We start from the raw sequence: 23271 nt of genomic DNA, 5'->3' as shown, positions 1-23271 counted from the left end.
TACCGTGGATCAGGCTACTGATGCAGTAGGGCAAGAGTGCATTAATCTTTTGGCATGGAGTCTATGGGAAGGGGGAATCTGGTTGGCAGATTTACACTTTTGGAGATGGAATTACCCTAATCATTCTATTTGCTAATGAACATTGAAAATCCTGGACTTTGCACCTTTGCCAGGTTCCAATTCCTCATCACAGTCACGCCAATTTGAATTGCTCGGAACTACTTGCACAAAGGTATTCTACAGACACATTATATTAAAATACATTAAAATAGTGCATGTGAACATGTTCAATGTTTTAATATAAGCTAAAAATGGAAACAGCAATTTTAACTGGATTTTATGTTTGTATATAATTCCTATTTGGCTGTATTATGTGTAATAAAAAATAAAATAATAACATGGAAACACAAATATATAAAGGAAACATAATGACATTTAATTTGTAGTTCTAAAGGCTTCCAAACAAAATACATATTGGAACAATTCCGGGGACTATTCTTTCTGACTAGAACTTGCAGAACATTAATACAAACATGAAGAGAGCAAGATGCAACAAACTCAGCGCATAGATAATAAACAGGGCCATATACAGTTGATTAGTAATAGGCCACACATAGTGTAATATTAGTCCAGACAGAAGGCAGAGTACAATTTCTGCTATCAGGGCATGAGACTAGCAGAAGGACACCGTAACAACATCTAGTTTCCTTCTCCCTTTCATCTTTCGTATTAAATATCAAATTGTAGCATCTGTGGGATGTTTTTACCCATGCATCCAAGCCCTACCATAAAACTGTGCATTACTGGCATTGAAAACATCATGATGGCCAGAACTCCCCAGAGAGTGCACAGGGAAAACATGAAGAATAGGCTGCCACCCATTTGTGCCTATGTTGTGAGGACAGGAGGGCACTGCCTAAAACCACCATTGGGCTACACACACAGTAGCCTGAAACCATTGGGAATGGCAATGCTGATTGCCAAAAGCAACCCAGAACTGTGGGGAATTAATTTTCTTAATGTCAAAATGGATGCAATACTGGTGCTCACCACTATCAGAAAGCCGGCGTTTTAAAACCACCAGACTTTTGTGTAAAACTGAACAAATGAACCCAAACCAGGCCAAGGAAAGACTTGCTAAGAGGTGGAGACAATGTAAAACTATATTCTGAAATGACTTGAAGGAAGTAATTATTTAATGTATATATAAAAAATAGCTGGGGATGTCAGCAGCGTAAGTGAATTTGGGTTTAAAGCCACTAAAATCAAAATGTTTAGAATAAATTAGTGACCTTGTGCGTGTCACATAGGCTGCAATTGTTTAAATGTCATAGTTTTGAACTTAGAATCAGCATTCTAGCTGCATGTGCAAAAATTGTAAGTTGGATTTGAATGTAGAAAACTGGGAACTAAAGTGACATTTAGCTGAATTCTGCCTGACAACGACCCCCGACAGGAGAAACCTGCTCAGCCACTCTTCCCAGGCCTAGCTGCATCCTGCTGCCCCTGCCATGAGGAGATGACACCTCTCTGATTGGAAAAGGGGAGGAGCACCTGGCGACTGCAGGAAGTTGAACAAAGCCCTGTCCTGGACTCAGGCAAATGTTATATCGGGGGGGTCGTAAAATGGCTTCCTCTTGGGAGAAACTGGGAGGGGCAGTGCCTGTGAGAGCCAGCTGAGCTTGGGGGAAGTGGATAAACCAGCAATTCCACCATGTGCTTTGGAAAACTAAACCCCTTTGGGGCCAGAGAATGATTTTAAAAAGATGGATAATTCACAGTGCGGACTTGTCAAAATTATATAAATAACATCATCATTCTTGCGATTTTTCTGTACACATTTTAAGAGGTGTTTGGACCCTGTGGTATGTTCTTGGGGATAGTAGCGGAAAAAAAGGGTTGTTACTCCAAATTTATGCATGTTAAAAATCTGACACTTGATCATCTGAAACCCATATCCCTGGTGCACAGTTGTGTAAAATCTGGAAAAGTTTAGAGGTTGTTATCTGGATGAAAAGGGGAGAATTCTGTCATAAGTGGAAAATCTGGAAAAGTTTAGAGGTTGTTATCTGGATGAAAAGGGGAGAATTCTGTCATAAGTGGATACGACATCGTACAAAGACAGGGATCGGATGGTTTGGTGCTAAAGAAAATATGTTAACTGGACCTATAATATTAGAAAAATGGTACATAGATACATATGTATTTGGGTCAGAAATAGATTTGTGTGCAATTTGACAAGGGGAGGTTCCTCTGACCATAAAACCTACAGCATCACTCTGACACTCCATTTCTTTCCCCCAATCAAGGGAGAGAGGAAAGCTTGGCCAATGATAAGTGAGAGGGGCAGGTTTAGCTAGGCCCAGGCACACACCCATTTTCAAAACACATAAAAGGAACATTGAAACCCAGGTAGAGACATTCACTTTCCACTTTCTTGCGGGACGCTTTGCCGGGAGACTTCAGACTTCACATCCAGAGATCCAGACTTCAAATCCATCAATCTCCAGAGAAGAGAAATTAACTCCAGAATTTGTAGCAGAGAGGCCTGAATCCACAACCTGAATCCTCTTCAGCAGGCCTCAAATCCAACCAAACTATTCAACAGCCGGGCGAGCTGTTTGAATCCTTTGCCAAGAACCTTTGCAAGAACCTGTAGCAGTATCCAGAAAGCAGTGCTGTATCCGGAACCAGAGAGAACCAGAGACCAGATCGCTGTGAAGAACTGCTAGCAGAAGTCCAGCCAATCCTGACCCGATCGGTGACGAAGCCATATTCCTGTCTAAGTTCATAGTGTGAGTACCCAGTCAGGACTGTGAAAAACACAACCTCTTAGTTTAAAATAATCTAATTCAAACTATTTTAGCCTATTAGAACTGCCTCCTAGAATCGTGTCATTCTGTCATCTTTAAAACTGAAAACTGTCATCTGTCATTCTGAGCTTTAAAATTTGAAATCCGAAAAACTACCTTTACTGATTCGGCCGTATCTCCGGAACAGTTTGTGAGTTTTAACTGTCATCTTAAAGCTAAGATTCTGAGCTTTCCAACGAGCCTAGAACCGACTTCCTACTCCTTATAGTGCCTCCATAATTGCGCTCGACGGACGCGACTAAATTTGCTGCGATTTGACATTTTGCTTAATTTCAGCCACGTGTAAAAATATTTGTCCTTGCTTTCCTTACTGAAATTCGTGTGCAACCTGTCAACCATTCATAGAGCATTGCTAAAATGATCCTGAACTGATTCAAAGTATCTATCAACTACCCTGAACCCGCTATAGGGAATTAAAAGCCTTTTTAGCATATTTTTCACTTAATTGCAACCACATCAAAGTATCTTGCCTGTGTTTAAAACTTCTACCTGTTTTCCTCTCTAAGCTTGCTAGGGGGGAACTGAATTATATTTGATTGCATTCCTGAGAACTGTGTGCTTTCCTCCCATCTCTTTACCTTGCATAGAGGGGGGTGAATTGTCAAAGAAAAGTGATTACATTGTCTTTTGTTGAAGTCACATCAAGTTTATTTTCTGTATTGCATTTTCATTCATCATTGCATTGTCCTTGAAGCCATAAAAGCATTCTCAGCTACTTTATCCTCTCTATACCACTTCTAAGCCATCAAAAAGAGTGTACCACTGTAACATTATCCATTGTTGATCACTATCATCTTCACAAGTGTGCTATCAAACATTAATTTATTATAAAAGTATATATATATTGTTTAATTTTCAAATAAACCTTTTAATTTGCAAAACAAACCTACTTCTTGGCTCAGTGGGGTCATGGGGATTCTAAGAGAGGGGTGTTATATAAGGGTAGTCATCCAGAGTAAACGAACTGGACATCAAAATATATCAATAAGGGTTTCCCTCAGCATCCCAGACTAGGCATTGACTTAGCTGTAGTGTTGAATTGAATCCGCTTACACATCTATCTTCCAAATGCACCCATGGAATATACACCATGGTCATAAGTGCACTGTTGAATGTAGTCAGTCGTGCGTTTGATCTCTTGCAATTTACGATTAGGTATTTTTTCGAGTAAATCAGAAGAAAACTGCTTTATTGTCAAGAGATCAAACACAGGACTGATTTTGTTTGTTAGTGCCCTGTGTGTCCAGGGTATTTAGTCCCATGGTAGATATGCTATGTAATGTTTAGTTTTATTTGTTGATTGTATCTCAGCCAGGAGATATCTCTCGCTCCCTGTAAGGCCATGTATTTAATCAAAGAGATGTGGTATTCACCAAGTTGTAAGAAAGACTCAATCTTAACTTAGTACAGTAATGCTCCCAAATGCCTTCAATGTTGCTTGTTCGATATCCCAGTCTAGGTTTTATGAGGATATTGAGGGATCATGATGATAAAAATTTAACATCGAGATTTCAGCAGGTTGAAGTGCCCCGTCCATTGTCTAGGCTTCCTGTTGGATGAAATCTATGATTGCGCAAAAAAGATGCACAATATCAATAGCATAACAAGTAAGCTGGCCAAATTTCAACCTGAATGAATCACAGGGCCGAGGGTTCAATGGGCCTGCAGGATTAACCAGTCAACAAAAGGATGTTTCTATTGGGAATCTATTTTCATTAACTTAATTGGAATTTACCAAATTGCAAAAAAGAAACTGGTACCAAAACAATCATAGTTTTTATATCTGGTATATGAAGATAATTCATTCAATTCACAGCAAAATCATATTGAGCGAGCTTTACAAAGGTTTGGAGCCTAACTATAACCCCGAAAAACATAGTCATATTCAAAATTCATAAAAAAAGCTATTTTATTTTTATGTGCAAATATTTCTAGAGCAAAGTATTTTAAATGTACATTTTCAGATACATATATCATCATACAAACCAATACCAAAATAACACTTATTCAATGGCACATCCAACATTAAAACAACAAAAGGGAGGTTTTGAAAAAGTTATATATTCAATTAAACATTGAGAGATCTTATCATAGTTAATACAAAAAAGACTGTCTTGAATTTAATGTCTAAGTAAACAGAGGAGCATTGTAGTACTCTCCATTATAAATGAAATAGCATACACCCTATTGCAGCACAAGACAACCAAAATATCAAACATATATTACAGTGAGAAAGCAATTCTACGTAATGCTAAGAGAAGTAACAGGGTCTTTATCAGGGCCACATTTAATTGTTTGTAGACCACTACGGGGGTCACACATTAGAGGATAATGTTAATTTCATCTCAATTCCTTCTGAAGTTAATTATGCTGATGATTGCCTATGTATATTTATTAAATGTCTGTTTGAAAATATCAGACTCGCATTGGGTCGTTAAAGAAGCCGGAGAACACCACAATGATCTGTAATGCTACCAAAATATCTACATAGCTAATGAAAATCACATCCCCATTCTATAAGAATTCCAAGGTTTACACCAAGACCACCTCCCCCCCCCCAGCTGCTACATACCCCTCCCTAGTCACTTAGTTCTCCTTCACCTTCTGATCTCACCTGTACACTTCAGGCTCAGGTGTGTACTTTCATGATGGGCCAGCAGCCCAACAGTACTCATACCTGCATGTGAGTTCTGTGGGCGGATCTGAGTTTAGTGAGCCAACCAGAAATGTTGAGCCAAAGAGATTTGGTGGATCATCAGGAACCCTTGGCAGGGTTGGTAGAAATAGAGAAAAACAACTCCCTTCCTGGTTCATAGTTCTCTGTGGGCTGTGATTTGCTGCCAGAAGTAGGAACAGGGCTATTCCACACTAGGTGCGAGAAGGAGAGCATGTGCTGTAGCCAATAGGATCCTTTTACTTTTTCTCTTTCAGATATTACTAGACACAGCTTGCTCTCTGTCAGAGCGTTTGCGGGTACATATTTAAAGGAACACCAGATGTCTATGAAGCATAATGAGTGCATCCAGCCGAAAACTCAGTTCTGCAGTGGCCATTTCTTCTGAGCCAGTGAAGCTGCACACATAGGATACAGCTTTGGAAATTATGCTTTTAAATGCATATTTTGTTTACTTTCTGCTTAGTACATGGTAGGTGTTCAGCTTCACTTGTAGCTTACATTGTGTTTCTGTTCTTATTATTGTTGCTTATGTCTGCCTACATTTGTATGGTCAAACTACATACAATTAGTTTCCCAATACATAATGGCTGCCATTGGCCAAGGAATGTCTGCAGCCCTTTCTTTATTTCCACACCTGACCCAAAACGTGGAGCTGCAGGATGGTCCATATTTTTGTGTAGCCTTCCCATCTCCTGCCAACGATTGAACCCCCTACCCCGCCACCCGCCCCATCAGCTGGGGCTACTGAATTCTGTACCAGTGTTGCAGGTACCGATATCATGCAAGCGTTTGTTGGTGCCAAAAGAGAAGGAATGTCGACAAATTCACAGTGCATTGTTATCTGGCATGATGAGAAATTATGACGGTCGTGTTCATGTTTTCAAGAGAACTGACAGGGAGGCATAGTCTCTGATTCTGCATTGTCTGTCTGCAAGACCTGGGGTACGTAGAATGGTGTGACTACGAAGAGCATTAAGGGGTTCAGCGGAGGGCTAGGTCTCTAGACTGCATGAGGGTTTGGTTGCAAGAAGGTTTGATGACCACAGTGCCCCTGTAGGAAAAGGGCTGGAGGTTTCTCAATGTGTGATGTGATCACTTGTCCACATCACACTGAAGTTGGAAACCAGTTCCAGCTGGCTTCACAGGGAGCCACATGATGCGTGTTCCCCTCTATATAAGGGAATCACGTATGCACATACATGTTTGGTGCTCATAGCCCCTGTGCTGCAGACTGTGGAGAGTATGCAGGAAAGCAATGAACGCCGGTGCTCTTGGGGTGTTCGATCGCCTCCAAAAGTGATCCGTGAATTTGTGTAGGTCACTGGTTCAAACCTTCAGTGTCCCATAAAATGTCATGGGACACTTCTGTCATCTTTCTCCTCCAATCCCAGCACCTCCATGTTTTGACCCCTTTTTTTATACATTGTTTCTATTTCCTTTATTTCTACTTTTTCTGTAATGACCATGCCCCATTGCCATGAAGGGGCCTACCAATACCCAATAGGGCTTTGGGTCATATTATACAACCCTGTGGTGTATAGCAACAGCATTCCCTTCCACTCAGGACACCAATATTGTATCTCTGGGTGAACAGCAACTTTTCTTGAGTTAACCTTCCCTCTCCCTGTGGAAGGAAGCAAACAATAGAGGAGGGCGAGGAAAACATGTGTTCCACACATGATTCTCTGTTTGTGCTTTCACAATGCCCAATAAATGCAAGCAGTCGGTCAGCCTTATGAATAATTCTCCCTTTACTTCACAAAAGTTAAATGATATTCTATTTCAAATGCTTCTGCATTCCTCTTCATTTTAGCAACTATCTGCATCTAAGAGGTGAAAACCTCTTTACCTCTGGCCCACAATACCACTACCACTGACCTTGAGTCCTCAATGCGGCCCAACAACATTGTGCACAAATGCTCTCACTCTACAGCTGTTTTAGAAATAGGGATTCCAGTGCCACCAAGAGTTAGCTCTATACCACTCTCTACCGCGCCCAGCAACATGGGAATATACATGACTAGTATTTAATGTGTGGAGTGACACTCTTTCTGAGAACTGCAATTGTTTTTATGGCCCATCAACAGTTTTTTATAAGGGCACTTGCAGTAACTTGGAAAGTGGTGCCATGCCAAACACAGTAGGGTCTGGAGACAAGCCTCCCCTATACTCCCAGTTGGCTCCACAGAAGGGGAATCAGGACTATTTCTGTGAGACCAGTTTTAGTATGTATTTGTATTTTTGTTTACATAAGGCAAACCTAGCAAGGTAGCAACAATGTGGACACAAGTAATGTTGCCTTAACATAGTTTAGTGATAGAGGGGGTTAGAGGTACTAGTAGCTTGGGTACACTACAGTGGTGGGGTGGTATATACCTAGGAGTAGCAGGTTGTAGTGACCCAAGAGCACTCGAGTTCCTTCTTGTACAGGAGTGATGTATCCTACATTAGTACCAGGCACGCACTGCGCACCGGGAATACAACGCGTGGATTGGCTCTTTTCCAAGCCATACCACAAGGTATTCCCGTGTACGTTAGTGCATGCCGGGTACTCTGTTCCCGTCGAGGGCTGTGGCAGCCCCTTAGCCAATAAGGAGGCTCAAAACGGGGCAATCCCCGCTCCGAGCCTCCCCATGGCTGGAGTATGCCTTGGTCCCCCGCCAGCGATTCAGGTAATTTGTTTTCCTCTACCCTCCGCCCCTGCAAACTATCCCTTCCCCGCCCACCCAAACCCATTTACCTTCTTTTTTCTTCTTTTCTTGGGAGCGAACAATTCTGTTCCCAGCGCATCCGCTCCCGATGTCAGCCATGGAAAGGGAAAACTGAGTTTCCCGGCGGCCTTTTTTTATTTTTTCTGTTTCGAAAGGCGGCACGTTTCAAAACAGAAAAAAATGCCATTAGTACCCCGGTCTATGCCCAGGCCTGTAACTACGGTCCCGGTGGCATTACCTGGGGTGGTATTGACCCACCGCCTTGGTTCTTATTGCCACAATAATACCTTGGGATATGAAGTAATACACGGGCCCAACTTATTTTATCAACTACACAGAGCAGTAATGTTGTGTTATGACATTAATCACCCTGCTCACTAAGTACAGTTGGCTATTAAGGCCACAGCTGGAACTAGGCACTTTAGTTTGACCTATGACCCACAACTCCCTTTAGATTGACCTATGACCCAAGATGTCAAATACTGACCTTTGGCAAGTGAATTATTATGTATGCATTGTAGTTTTTAATATAGAATATTGTTTTCTATAATCATTTTGTATTGATGTGGATGTGTTACATAATTTAGAGGTTTAAAACCAAATAATAAATGTAAAACAATTAAAACATTAGTGGGATAACAGAAGGCAGGTTATGTTTTCCTTTCTGTAGGCAAGCTGTCTGACTTTGAAGTATTGTGGGAGACTTCCCCAACTTTTGGGGACTGACTTTAATTCTTTTATTTATTAGTTTAGGTAAAACTAAATATTTAGATTAAAAGAGTATTTTTCTGATCCCAGATTCTGGGGTTGGATTGTTGCAGTGGTCGAGAGGAGGATATTAGACGAGGGATAGTTCTCGGTAATGAATCACAGTCTAAAAAAGTAAATATATTCTATTCTTACAAGATGTAGTCTTCCAAGATACAAGAGAGAATAGATCAAGTCTAGGAACATTCTAAGAAGACATCTGATAGCCGAAGGAACTAACCAATAATCTGATTTTATATTCATAATCATTTCACAAAAATAGGTATTGAACCGAGAAGCCTTGTTGTTAACATGAAGAATATTTGTATCAGTATGTGTAGCTGGAACTTTTTAGAGAACTGAATTCACTTGAGTGATGAAGGTTAGTTCAGAAAGAAATTCCAGATATTTGACTTCTTGTAGTAGCACGGGATGTGAGCCCATTTTGACAGGCCATAAGAAAAGGAGATAATATTGATTATCAATTCCACAGTAGACCATCTGCAATTTAATCAAGTTTAGGTAGATATTGTCTATTTTCATCCAAACCTAAATCAGGATCAAGAGCTTTTCAATATGAAATTTTTCACCCAGTTCATGTAAAATTAAAAGGCCTGTTACGTGTCATTAGATTATAATTATGGAGTGGCTGCTCTGGGATCCATTACGTTTGACAAATGTTTCTTAAGAATGTAAGTAGCCACATTGACAGTGCAACTCCTTTAGGAATTCCTCATTGGAAGGCTTGGGACATTGATCGGAATGTATCCATTGCTAATGTGACGTGGTCTATTCTCTAACTTGAGGAAAGATAATTTACAGTTGATGACTGAGCCACTCAAAACCATGGAGTTTTAGGTGCTTAAGTAAGATTGTGTGGCATACCCTAACATACTCTGATAAGAGATCTAGGCGTTTAAGATCTTCTAGGGATTTAACAATCAGACCTTTCAGCAAATATTCTTGCATATTCATGAGGGAAGTTTCAATGTTGCTCTACAAACCTGACGCCTGTTCGGAGGTTGTGGAAGAGGAGTTTCTCTTCAGAGTACAACTGGAAGGGCTTAATCACAGATTGATCGATGGTGTTACAGAGAAACTGCAGGATAAAGATGGAGCAATAATTTGAAGATTTGTGGATTTGCATTTAGTTTCTTAAGTAGTGTGGGATGTTTCAACCCACTAGTCCAGGCCCTGCAACATTACTGTGCATTGCTTGCATCAGGAACATCAGAATGGCCGCTGGAAAGCATGCTGCTCGCTAAAAATCACCCAAACGTGCACAGTAAAAATCTGAAAAATAGGCCACCATCCACTTTTGCCTATCTCAGTGGTAACACAGGAGACCACTGCCAAAACCCATTATTTGGCTGCCCACACAGCAAGGTTGATTGCAAAAGAAACACAGAGCTGTGTGAAAATCTGTTTTTCTTGGTTTTCAAATTTGCAAAAATCATGGCTCACAAACCACCCAAAAGATCCAACCTCCTTGTTGGGTGTTAAACATCATTCTACTTCAAGAATCCACATAAATACAATGTCCACAGAAGTACACTCATCAGAAGAAAATCCACATTGAAGATAGCTTGCTGAAAAAAATATGTCAAAAATGGGTGCAATACCGTTACTCGCCTCATTCAGACGCTGGCGATCTCTAAATATGACAGGTGAAACTTGTGTCTCAAAAACTAAATATGCCAAAGAAGGGACTTCCATCAAATGCAATATGGGGAGCCACGCATTGATTTTCATGTTGAAAAAGGCTGGAATTGAAGATATGTTTGCTTATTTTTAAATGTGCAACTTTCATTTCCACAAAAGAACAATGTTACAATTTACTGTAAAATAGCCTGACTCAGCTAAACTCCAAGAGGTTTCCCACACTGAGTTTCAAAGACATTCCACATCTTCTAACCAACAAAAACATCTTCCCCCCTGCTCTGCTAAGAAACCGGCAGGCTGGTGTGAAAGGAACTGGGAGGGGGACTTTTGGCCTGTTGTCCTGCTAGCAGACAAAGGACTCCCTTGAACTGAAAGGAAATGCTAATTTGGGGCATCAATAGAAGCCAGCCCTGGCAGGAAGGAGCTCAAGTTAGTCTCTGGATCAGCCAAGACCTTGGAGGTGGGCCAGACTGAAAATGTGGATATGAAACTGGAGTAAATATATGTTTAAGGAAAAGACTTATAAAATATTGTACCGAACTGACAAAAATATGAAATTTAGAGATTATTAAAATGAAAAGATCGCTCACAGTTTAAAACTAATCTGGAATCTGTGCAATGTTCTGAGACTCCAGACTCCAGAACCAGACTCCAGAACCCAGAAGCAGAGGCCTAACCCCAAAGCTGAACCCTTCTCAGTGGGCCTTTAAAATCTAGCAACCTGACTTTAACCCCTAAACTTCCACAGGGCCTAACCCATTGAACAGCCAGGCTGAGCTGTTTTGCTGCTTCTAGCCAAGAACCCAAGATCCAGATCAATCCAGCTGAGCTGTAACCCAGAACCTGTCAGATCCAGTCCAAGAGGCCGTGCAGACCAGAGTTCCTTGCTGAGAGCAGAACCAAGCGCCTGAGACCTGTCCGGTAGCGAGCGAATCCCAGCCAAACCCTTGACCAGATCTTTGATGGGCCCATTCCATTCCAAAGCCTTAGTTTAAAGTAGCTGAGCTGTTTTGCTGCTTCTGGCCAAGAACCCAAGAGCCATATCAGTCCAGCAGAGCTGTAACCCAGAACCTGTCAGATCCAGTCCATGAGGCCGTGCAGACCAGAGTTCCTTGCTGAGAGCAGAACCAAGCGCCTGAGACCTGTCCGGTAGCGAGCGAATCCCAGCCAAACCCTTGACCAGATCTTTGATGGGCCCATTCCATTCCAAAGCCATAGTAGTGAGTATTTAGTATAGAACTGTCCATACTCATCTCTTAGTTTAAAGTAATCCTATTCAATCCATTTCAACCTATCCAGAACTGCATTATAGAATCTTGTGTCCATCCTGAATCCTTCTCATTATATAGTCTGTGATAATTGTAGTGATAATCATTTGTGCACTGATATTTTTCTGAAGAAAGTCAAGAGTCCTGGCGGACAGAAGTCAGGGCGGAAGGTGCCCTGTTCTGGTGACTGTCCCGTTGGGTATCTTGCACTTTCATAGCCCCTTAGTATAAGTCCATTTTGGTTCCTAATCTTTAAAGCGCATCTTTCATTTTGAAATCTTGATCCTTTTCTGAAAAAAATCGATCTTCACTAAAACCTCTGTTTTAAATGTCATTTGAAGCTAGCATCCTCAGCTTTCAAACGAACCCAAAACGACATTCCAATTCCTTTTAGTTTTGCTGTAATCGCGTTTCTCGCACGTGGAAAAGTTGCCGCAAATTTACACTTGGCTCAATGTCACTCCAAATAAGATAGCTATTTCTTGCTTCCAACTTCTGAATTTCGTTTTCCATCTGCCAATCATTCTACAATCATTGCTAGTGTTGACCTGAACCAATCCATAGCCATTCTCACTAGTTCTGAATTTAATTTAGTGAATTAAAATCATTTTTAGCATTTTCCCATTCAATTGATATTACATTTAAAAACAATTGACCTGTTTTAAAATCATACCTGTTCTCTCTAAACTTGCTGGGTGGGAATCGGGATTGAAACTGCAATTGTTGATTTTTATTCCTGAAACCTGTGTGCCCGCATTCCATATCTTCATATTGCATATTGGGGGGAGTGAGTAGTAACAGAGGGAAAGAGTAATCAAAATGTCTTTGATTGAATTCATATCAAGTTTTATTTCTGTGTTGCATTCTTTCCTATCATTGCATTTCCTTGAACCATACAAAATTATTATCTGCTACATTATTCTTCCTATTCCTACTCCTAATTGATTAAAGAGATTGTTGATATTTTAATATTACCCATTGCTGATCATTGTTCATATTCATAAGTGTGATATTCAGATTTTATTCATATTCATAAAAGTGTAATCTATATATTGTGCAATTCTTCAAATAAATCTTTTAATTTGCAAAACAAACCTATTTCTTGGTTCAGTGAGACCGGGGGGATTAAAAGAGGTGGGCCTTATATAAGGGTACATCATCCAGAATTAAAAGAGCTGTTGACATAAAAATATATAAATAAGGGTTTCCATTGGGCATCCCGTACTAGGCATTGACTTAGTTGGAGTGCTGGATTGAAATTGCTTATAGTGGGGGACAGTAGACCACTTGAGCTGCTTAGGATCATTCTCTGCATGGTGGCAGATACTGTGCAACTCAGTCACAAGACTTAGAGGTCTTTATATGTATAGATTATTTTGTTTTATTCATTATATCTTTTTATTTCAATACTTTTGCTCAATATCGGAAGGATCAACCCGGCAATCTAAAGAGGCTCTTGGAGCAGGGAAGTGCTGTTAAACATGGTGTGTAATCCAGACATTAGTTGGTTCAGAAATGTGCCTTCTTAAATAGAGGCAAATGAGGAGCGCGACAAATGCACAAAGGCATGCCAATTCTCAGAGGCAGGGCCTTCACCAAAACACCCTCTACATGGTACATCTACAGGAGGGGGCTTTCAGGGGTGCAGTTCAGCAGAGCATAGGGCCATCCCCAGGCCATGAAGTCGTAGTTTGTTTTTTTGGATTATCTGGGCACAACCCATGAAGACCAGACAACAGATTCCGAAAGTTATGTACTTTGAATGGGCAGCCAGTTCAATTCTATGCATAAAAAGAAATGGAACCATTGCTTTATATGCTGTGAATTAGTCACATGGCTGCATTCTTAACAGATTCAAGCCATTGAACTTAAAAGTAGTGGAGACCAGTATTAATAAAAGTTGTATAATCTAACCTAGGATTAATCAGAGCACCTACCACTACCACATGGCTTTCTTCATGGGTGAAAAGACTAGTTTGATGAGGCACGGTAAAGAAGGACAATTTAACAACTGATCCTATTTGTCACTAATACTCAAATTAGAAAAAAGTAACCTGGGGTGTGTTGCCTTTTCCAAGAACTTGGCCTAATGCCGCAGGGAAAGGAGTAAGGGAGGAAGAGAAGCAGGGTTACACAGCAGGAGACAAAAACCCATTAGGAACACCTCTGTTTTAGAGAAATTGATCTTCAGCCTGCTGTCTCCCATCCAGCGCCCATGTCAGTGGTCTGAAAAAACATCCAGGGGTCCTTGTATCCAAAGATAACTCTGTTTATTATCTGCGTTCTAATGATAATGAGATCCATGGACATGCTGAATTTTAAAGGTTTAGGCAAAGAGATATTAAACAAAATAAACTATAACGGCTAGCCTGGCGAACTAATACATCAGCCTCACTGAAATCAACTGAAAGGGCCTTAATTGAACTCTCTGTTCCCTTCCACCAAAATAGATTGGCACCATTCTAGGGCAATCCAGTGTTCATTGGCAGGCTGAGATAACTGAACAACAAAAAGAAGTTTTGACAAACACTGTCAAAAGCAGTGGCTCTGTCTAACAAAATGAAAACATAGAGGTCTACTTGATCTGCTGGCAAAAGGATATTGTTCCAACAAGTTAGAAGAGCAGTTTCAATTAAATATTTAGGCTGATACCCACAATGAAATGGATGATGAATCGTGGCATGGTGCAGAAGCCTTTGGAGCCGTTTGGCCACAATTTTCTCTGGAAGATTAAAAATCCACAACATGCCTACAATGCGCCTATAGCTATGAAACACTGTTGGGTCAAAACTAGGCTTCTTAAAATGGGGGGACCAATATGAATCTTTTTACTTTTGACTGGGAGAAGCCAGATAAGCATGAGTGGTTAATTAATAATGATAACCATGGAGTTAGAACACTGTTGCATTCTCTCCATACCTTGACAGGGATACCTGCTATTGGATTAGATGTAAGGTGGATAGCCCCTAATAGAAGTGCCAACAAGTTGGAGGTGGTATTAAGAAAAGAACAATTGAGACCAATCGCCTGAGGATGAAAATCATTGGAGCCCAAAATGAAAATCTGCACAGATTCCCAGGATATATCTCCTTGAATAGTTATATTTGTTTTTTTATGTTATTAAAACAAGGCATTAATGGATCCACCAAACTCAGATGCATGTACCAATTTTCCCTTAATTCAGGCTGGAGTGAGAATACAATGAATGGCTTGAAAAAGCTCATTAGGGCCTTTTGAGTTGCTTTGTTTTAAACATGAAGTAATAACAATTTAGCCTCAAAAACAGGCTTTTTGTGAACTGTAAGAGATTGTTTAAGGAGGCACTTATCATAAATTACTGTCATTCCCCTCCCTTTAGACTCCAGGTGCCTACAATTCCTTTCTATTAAATTAGGGTTAAGAAATGGGAACCTGTAGATGTAGATTTGATTGACAAGGTTACCCATGGAGCAGCTGTAACAAAGCTGTTATATTTGTTCTTTTCTAAGTGGCAATGTCTATATTAACACCCGTGGTACATAATCCCACCTCACAATTCGGTGAAAAGAAACAGCCTGTATTAGGAAGCAATATTTAATTTCATTAAAGTAAAATAAATTCAAATGTGGTGCCCATATTTTTATGCAAGGGAGTCACCACAATATATGATATATACATAAACATAGGGAGCCTTTCTACAGAAGAAAAAAAACCTGCCCATGAAATTCTCATTAAGGTCCGTTACAGATATGCTGTCACACCATGAGTCAACTAGTCATAATTCCTAAATATGTATAATTATGGGTAATACACTGCAACCTCTAAGTAGCACACTTAATTCAATTATTATATCACCGCTTATCGGCAGTGTGTACAAATGCTTCCCATACATTACACAGGATTGTTGTTCCTTTTATGATTGACAATTTAAAACATTTTATTTTCTCCAATATCAAAACCAAGTATTGGTATCAAAGACAAGTTTTACAAAAAAAAACATTTGCTAGAAATTTCACTTTAGCAGAATGTTCCCATGTGCAAAAAGGTGATTGGTGGCCAACATATGCATGTAAATGAAATACAAACTCTGATGGGTGGCATCCAAAACCTCAGGTTTGTGTTTATGGAAGCTGTGCTATCAATAATATTGATGTATTTACATTATGTATCCACTCAAGCCTTTCATTTTCTGAAAGAACAGCATCTACTCCCCAGATCTCCACATCTCTTGAATGACTTGAGTGTATCTATTCTGGGTTATTCTGACTTCAAGGCAATGTCATTGGAACAGCTTTACAATGCCTATGAAACTGCATCTGTTCGATAGAATTGAAAATGCTAAACTTCCTTTCATGCCAATGTTTCTTTGGAAATTGCTATTTTTCACAGGTCACACATTACCAATCAATGATGGAAATGTGGAAGTTGAACATCCTTTCAGAACTCCAGTGTTAGAATATATGTGTGAAAAAATGGGGTTGCATTAACTTGGGTGTGGTTCAAAAAGATTGTGTGCTCTCTGTGTTGGCAAAGATTGTCTGGTAAGGTGAAATGCTGTTTGTTCTTATATAAATGTACTCTCACCTGACTTTAAATGCAGTGAAAGCAGAATACATTTCAGGCTAACATTCTGCAACATCCTATGCCCATTCTGTTGGTGATAGTTTATTAGCCACTGTGTGCTGTGCAGAGAACAATGTGTTCTATATTCCACTTGGCTTTACATTTTATGAGAAAGCAATGCTGCTTTTTACCCTAACATAGCTTCGATTCCACTTTTGGCACCCACAGTCCACCCACTCCTGGGTTTCAGCAGAGACATTATTCTAGGGTACTTATCTTAAAATACATTCAGGAAATTTCACACTCATTTTTGATCAAAGATTTTATTGATATGAAAATTAAAACAGCATTACACTTATCTCTCTGCAATACTGGGTAGGGACATGGGAAGGGAGGAGGAGAGATGGGAACAGCAGGGGGGGAATGGAAGGAGGAGGGAGGCCAGAAGGAAGAGGAACATATGCAACATCAACATTTCCAGGTGAGGGTAATGGGATAGAGAGAGAGAAACAATCAAGAAACAAAAGCAGCCAGAAACTCAACTTCCGGGACCACGGTCTGACAGACCGTTAACTTGACATAGGATGACCTCATGGCATAGTCTATTCATGGCAGATTCATTACCCCCACTTTCCCGGGGCATCTCTCAGTCTCAGAGGCTGTGGAGCAACCCCTGTCGTTTAGCTAGCCTCTTCCCATCTTCTCCATATTTTGTCCGCTTTTTGCGGGCAACCCCTCGCCGCGTACACTCTATGACCCACTGGTCATAGCTTGGCGTACGTTCTGAGCCCCACAGTTGCGCAATGTTCCACCTGAGAACCGCCATCGCGGTCGACCAGAACAATTTCTCATAACGGGAAAGGTCAGCTTCACTGGAGATCCCCAGGAGAAGGAGTTTTGGGCACCTCTGTATTGCTTTACCCATAATGCTAGAAAGTTTATCACAGCATTTCTGCCAGAGCTGCTGTATCTTACTACATTCCCACAGAATATGGAAAAAGGTACCTTCTTCTCGTTTGCAGCGTAGGCATTGTGCATCCGAGGATTTGCCCCAGCGGAAGAGGGCCACTCTCGGGTAGTAGGTGCGGTGCAGGATCTTCAGTTGGACCAGTCTTAGCCTTGAGGAAATGGTTGTTTCATGCAGGTACATCAGGGCCTCCACCCAGTCCTCTGGTTGAAGTGGGCCCACATCTCGTTCCCACTTTGTCTTCAAACTGGTTAGTTCCGGTGTCGCAAAGGATGTTATCACATTGTACATGGTAGAGGTGACCTTCCGGTCCACCCAGTCCAGAACTATGTTTTGCTCTAATGGGGAGCTTTCCGGCATGTCTTGTGTTATGTGTCGGTGGGTCATCCAAGCATGTTCCAGCTGCATGTAGTGGTACCTTTCTGTGGCTGGGAGGGAGAACTTCAAATGCACTGTCTCAAATGGTACCAGGTTGTCCTTGTGTACCACATCCCCTATGTTGGTGATTCCTCGCTGGACCCATTCGGGCCATCTGGGCAATTTTCGTGTTTCGGGAAGGTTGCAGTTGTTCCATAGGGGTTGCGCCAGCGTTAATTTCCCGCCCCATCCAAAGTAGCGATGTGCTTCCTTCCATATTCTCACAATATGTGTTACCATATCTGTTGTTTGTGTGCGGTTCATGCCTCCATACAGGTGCTCTAGTGGCGGGGTCGTGGCATTGCAGATAAGACCTTTGATGTGTGGGAGGCTTCCGTCCCCATGGAGCATATCATTTACTACCGCCATCTGGCTGGCCCAGTAATATGACTGCATTCTGGGCAGTCCAATCCCTCCTTCCTAGATAGACGTTTGGAGCGTGGCAAGAGCAATTCGTGGGTGTCCTCCTCCCCATATCAATTTCCAAAGGATGCACTCGATTTTGTGGAATTCTCTTTGGTGGATGTATAATGGAGCGTTTTTCACACTCATTTTTGGATAATTCTTTTAAATCACAGAGCCAGCATGCACCTTCAGAGTTTTCAAATAATGTCAGCGTTATCAAGGACCTACTGGTCTCTTTTTCCCACCTCACAAGGCCAAATCACTTACATATAATAACCAAGTTCAGCACTCATCCTTTTACGTCAGGTGTCTCCCTTTCTGAAGCATTTACAATCCAAAACCCTTCTGACTTCCCTTTCCTAGAATAGAATATTCCCAAACTATGTCATCATGGCATTGCACTTTTTAACTGGTCATGTCTTTCCATTGGCTTCCTTAACAGGCTGACACTCCCAGGGAAAACAACCTTGTTTTACGTTATGCTTTCCACCTCGTACAGGTGATTTTGCTAACCTCTTCCTTTGTGTTGGGAGGTGATTTCTCTTCCAGTGGAGAGTGTTACATACTCTTGCTGCTAAAAGTAAGTTTGTCTGCATGTGTGGTAGTTGTGAGTGGATGTTGGTTTGGTTTTCAACACTAATAGAACCAATAGTGATTGCTCTATGTGTAAATTGTCTACATCTTTGACCCAGGCTAACACCTCTCTCCAAAAGCGTTGTGTTAATGGGCATTCCCACCACATGTACCAGCACATGTCATACCGCAGTTTCTCCAGCATGAGGGTCTGACATTGAAGTACATTTTAGAGAGCCTGTAGGAGGTTAGGTGTCATCTAAATAGAAGTCTGCTGTTGTGCATCTTGGATTGCATAACTGTGGATGAGGACAAGACAAGACTGCTTTTTACATTCCATGCCAAATGTCAATTTCTATATGAAGGTGATGGTCATTGGGTGTCACCTGGTCAGGAGGGAGTATATTGCCGAGAATAAAATTGTTGTGTCAGTGAATGTGTTAAAAATCTGTTTGAATGGGGTCAGAAGGCGTTTTAAAATATTTGCCCATTATTGGTGTGTCAGGACCCCTTTCAGTTGGATATATATCAACGGTGGTCTGTTGGTTGTCCTAAGCAATTTTCTCTGTATGTTTCATGTAGGAAGCGGCCTTCTTTCCATACTTGTCCTGCACTAATCAAACCTGCTTCAAACGGCTGAAATCTCACTGGGTCTGTTATCTTATTAGTAATGGGTGGCGCCCATATACAAGTAAGGGGCAGTGGCCAAAAGGTGACACCTTTCATTCCTTTGGATTTCTTCCAAGATGCTAGAGTTCTGTGGGCACTGTGAGCACATGTATTTTACTTGGTAAACTTCTGTAGGGTACCCATAGCCACTCTTGCATGGTGAAGGTGCAAACATGTGATTCTCCATGGTGACCCATTGCTGGACAGCTCTATAGTATTCATAGAAATCTGTGAATCCAGCTGCACACTTTTCTTTGTCTAACATCAGTATATCACAAGCTATTTGAGGCTTCTTTCCTGCATGTAAGAAGGTGAGGACAGTTTTTTTTTTGTTCACAGTGAAAGGCTGCTGGTAATGTCAGTGGTATTGCCTGGAATAAAAATAGCAGCCATGGCAGGACATTCATTTTTATAACTGTGAGGTGTGCTACCCATGATCGCATAATCTTAGACCACCTCTGTAAGTCTTTCTTTGTGCTATCACAGAGGGGCGTGTAGTTAGTTCCATACCGATTGTCGAAGTATGTTGTAACGTGTATGTTGAGGTATTCAGTACTACCAACTTGGACCTGTTTACCATGGCTTGACAGTATCTTGATTATAGGGGAGGGGCTGTTTGCCAGTGGTAACGCTACAGTCTTTGTTATTTTCATTTTGAGCCCAGACAACTTCCCATAGTCCAAAATAGTCATGAGGAGTACTGCTATAGATGGGCCTGGATGTGCTATTTATGACAGTATGTCATCACCATATAGGGCTAGCTTGTATACCTTCTCTACCAACTTCAGACTCTGTATCTGTCCTTTGGAGCGTATGGATATGACTAGTGTTTCCGGTGTTAGTATGAAAATTGATGAGGAGAGTGGGCCGCCCTGATGAGTTCCACAAGTTAGTTGGAATTCTGGTGAGGCCCCTTCATTGACCACAACCTTTGCCCTGGTGTTTTGTTTCAATGCTATGGCACCTGCAAGACATCTAGGGCCCAGGCCCACTTTCTTTAGTGCAAGGTCTGTGAATTGCCATTCGACCCTATCAAAGGCCTTCTCGGCATCAAGCAATAATAAGACATGGCCTTCTGACTTATCGGTTATCCCTGCAAAAAGGTCTAAGATCTTACAGATGTTGTCCGCTCCCTGCCTATTTTCAATGAAACCCACTTGGTAATTTTGTATGAGCTTTGGGAGTGATGGGTTCAGTCTTTCAGCCAGGACACTGACATACATCTTGGCATCAACATTTATCAATGATAAGGGTCTTTAGGAACCACAATTTAGTTTGCCCCTTCCTTCCTTTGGGAGAACTATGATTCGTACTTGTGGAAACGAGTCTGGGACCCTATCACTATCTAGTATGCTGTTGAAAAGCTTGACTAAGAAAGCGAACAATAGTGTCTTATATAAAAGCAGACATATGTCCATCTTGTCCCGGCGGTGACCCTGCTTTCAATTTGTATATGGCTTTGAGGACTACCTTGTCGTTTATGGGTGACTCAAGTATTGTTTTCTCCTCTTAGTTTAGCTAGGTTTAGTGTAGGAGGGTGAGCTTTTCCTGGTAATATAGCGTTTCTTTCTGGATGCCTGCACATTCTGCTGTATACCACTGAGGGTTGTATTTACTAAAGCTCAGTGCAATGTCCTTGTGTTTATTGTGAATTATGCCCCTCTCATCCTTTATTTTATAATCTAATCTACTGCTCGTTGTCCTCTAATGCGAGCTGGTAGTATAGTGTGGGCTTTATCCCCCTTTTGACATAACGCAGTTGTGCAAATGCTTTCCCCTTCCAGATTTCCCCAAGTTCCTTTCTTAAGTCTGTAATTTCAGCTAATCACTCCCCTAAGCCATCCTCCATTCCATTCAGTGTCCCTTCGTTGTTCTTAGTTGTTTGTTTTAGCTTAGTTTCATGCAGTGTTCTCTACCTTTTTTTGCTGAGCCCTCGGATATCAAGATACCACAGATCGTGACTTTGGCTGCTTCCCAGACTACAAGAAGCGGAGTGTCACCTGTGTCATTGTGCTGGAAGCATTGTCTAATTTCTCTTTAGAGGGTTTCCCTGAAAATCAGGTCCCTCTATAGTGTGTTGTTACTGACCCATCATCTATCAAGAGGCAAAACTGGTCTAATCTCTACAGTTAATTTACACATATCATGATCTGACCACCTTACAACTTGGATTTCTGTGTCAATCATTGTGTGTTCCTGGGCGGTGTCTAATAGTATAATATCGATTCTTGAGAATGTTTTGTGTGGGATGGAGTAAAAAGTGAATGCCTGAGTTCGCGGCTGTGTTCTTCTCGATGTGTCTATTATGAAGTGTTCTCTCAAAAGTGCCTTCAAAGCATATCCAGAGCATAACAGAGCGTGTCTGCCATGTGGTTATATCACCATTTTTTGCCAGCAATCGTCCCTCCATCCCTCTTTTTACTTGCATAATTTCGAGGCCAAGAGTTTTATTGACCAAGATTCCTGCTCCTGCTTTTTTTGATGGGCTTGAGGACCATAACGCCACCCTTAATTCTAACCCTTGTATCGTACACTCCCCCTGTCTTAAATTTAGATTCCTGCAGGAAAAGTATATCTAGGCCAGACTGCTTAAATTCACACCTCACCATTGAGCATTTTGGAGGTAAATTCAATCCCTTCATGTCTAAGGACCAAACCTTAATACCATCATGATGATTCTCAAGTTTGACCCCATTCTTTATGGCCGCGATTCAAGTTCGATCCGATTCCCTGCCCACACCCCAGTTGTCATCTCTTTAATAAAGGTTACTTGCTCCATTTTACCTGCCCCATGTGGTGATCTCCAACCAGCATTGAATTTCCATCAGAACCCCAATTACCCCAGAACCCTGTCATTTCCCACCATCATTTTGGAATGGGAGTGCAACTACCCCAAGTAGGAGATGCCCAGAAATATGAGGACCATCCAAATGAGGCCTCATGCCCATTGCCAAACCACCATAACGTTACCAAATGTAGAAACAATCACTATTGTATATATACAAGACAGTCTTGGTGTCTTCTGGCAACCCCTTGCAGGACCCAGGACCAAGAGCAACCTTCCGTAGCTCTCTCAGCCTCGGTAAGACATAGATAGGCAGCAGTCAGATTCCCAAGGTGAAAAAACAGGAGCTTAGTCAGAGGTTCAAGTGGTGTTGAATCTACAAAAGATTCTTGTGCCAGCATGTCGACTTCTTCTAGGGTGGGGATTTTGTCCTCCATTCTTAGTGCAAGAGGTGTTGTCTATGCCCTCTGCTCCCAATCTATGATCCTCCTCTGTTAGATGCATCTGGGCCCCTTCCACTTCTTAGTGCATGGTGACTCTGCATTCCTCTCCTCGATGTTCAAAGGTCAGTGCAAACAGGAAACCCCACTGATATCGTATGTCTCTTTCTTGTAACCAAAGCGTCAGTGCACGGCTCTCCCTCCTTTTGTTCAGCGTCATTACCAAGAGGTCTTGATAAATTCAGATCTGTGAGCCCTTGAAAGTTTATTCCCCGTTCTCTCTTGTCAAGTATGTCTGTCTTCTGTTTAATGTAGTGGCATTTGGCAATGACCGACTGTTAGGTGGACGCCTTCCCTGATGAAAGCTATCATATGATATCTCTGGGGTGGAGGGGTATCAAAAAGACCATTGATGAGTGATTTCACTCTCTGTTCGAGGGAAAGATTCACTGTGTTGCAGTGTCTCTCTCAGTTCTCAAGGAGATCGATCTTCAATGATTGGTGTCTCTCCTTTTGCTCTAGCATGCACCCATCT

This window comes from Ambystoma mexicanum, chromosome 2q (assembly GCF_040938575.1).
Source record: "Ambystoma mexicanum isolate Mex_15411 chromosome 2q, UKY_AmexF1_1, whole genome shotgun sequence".
NCBI classification, from domain to species: Eukaryota; Metazoa; Chordata; class Amphibia; order Caudata; family Ambystomatidae; genus Ambystoma; species Ambystoma mexicanum.
The sequence above is the reverse complement of the archived record's forward strand: the minus strand, read 5'-3'. Positions refer to the sequence as shown.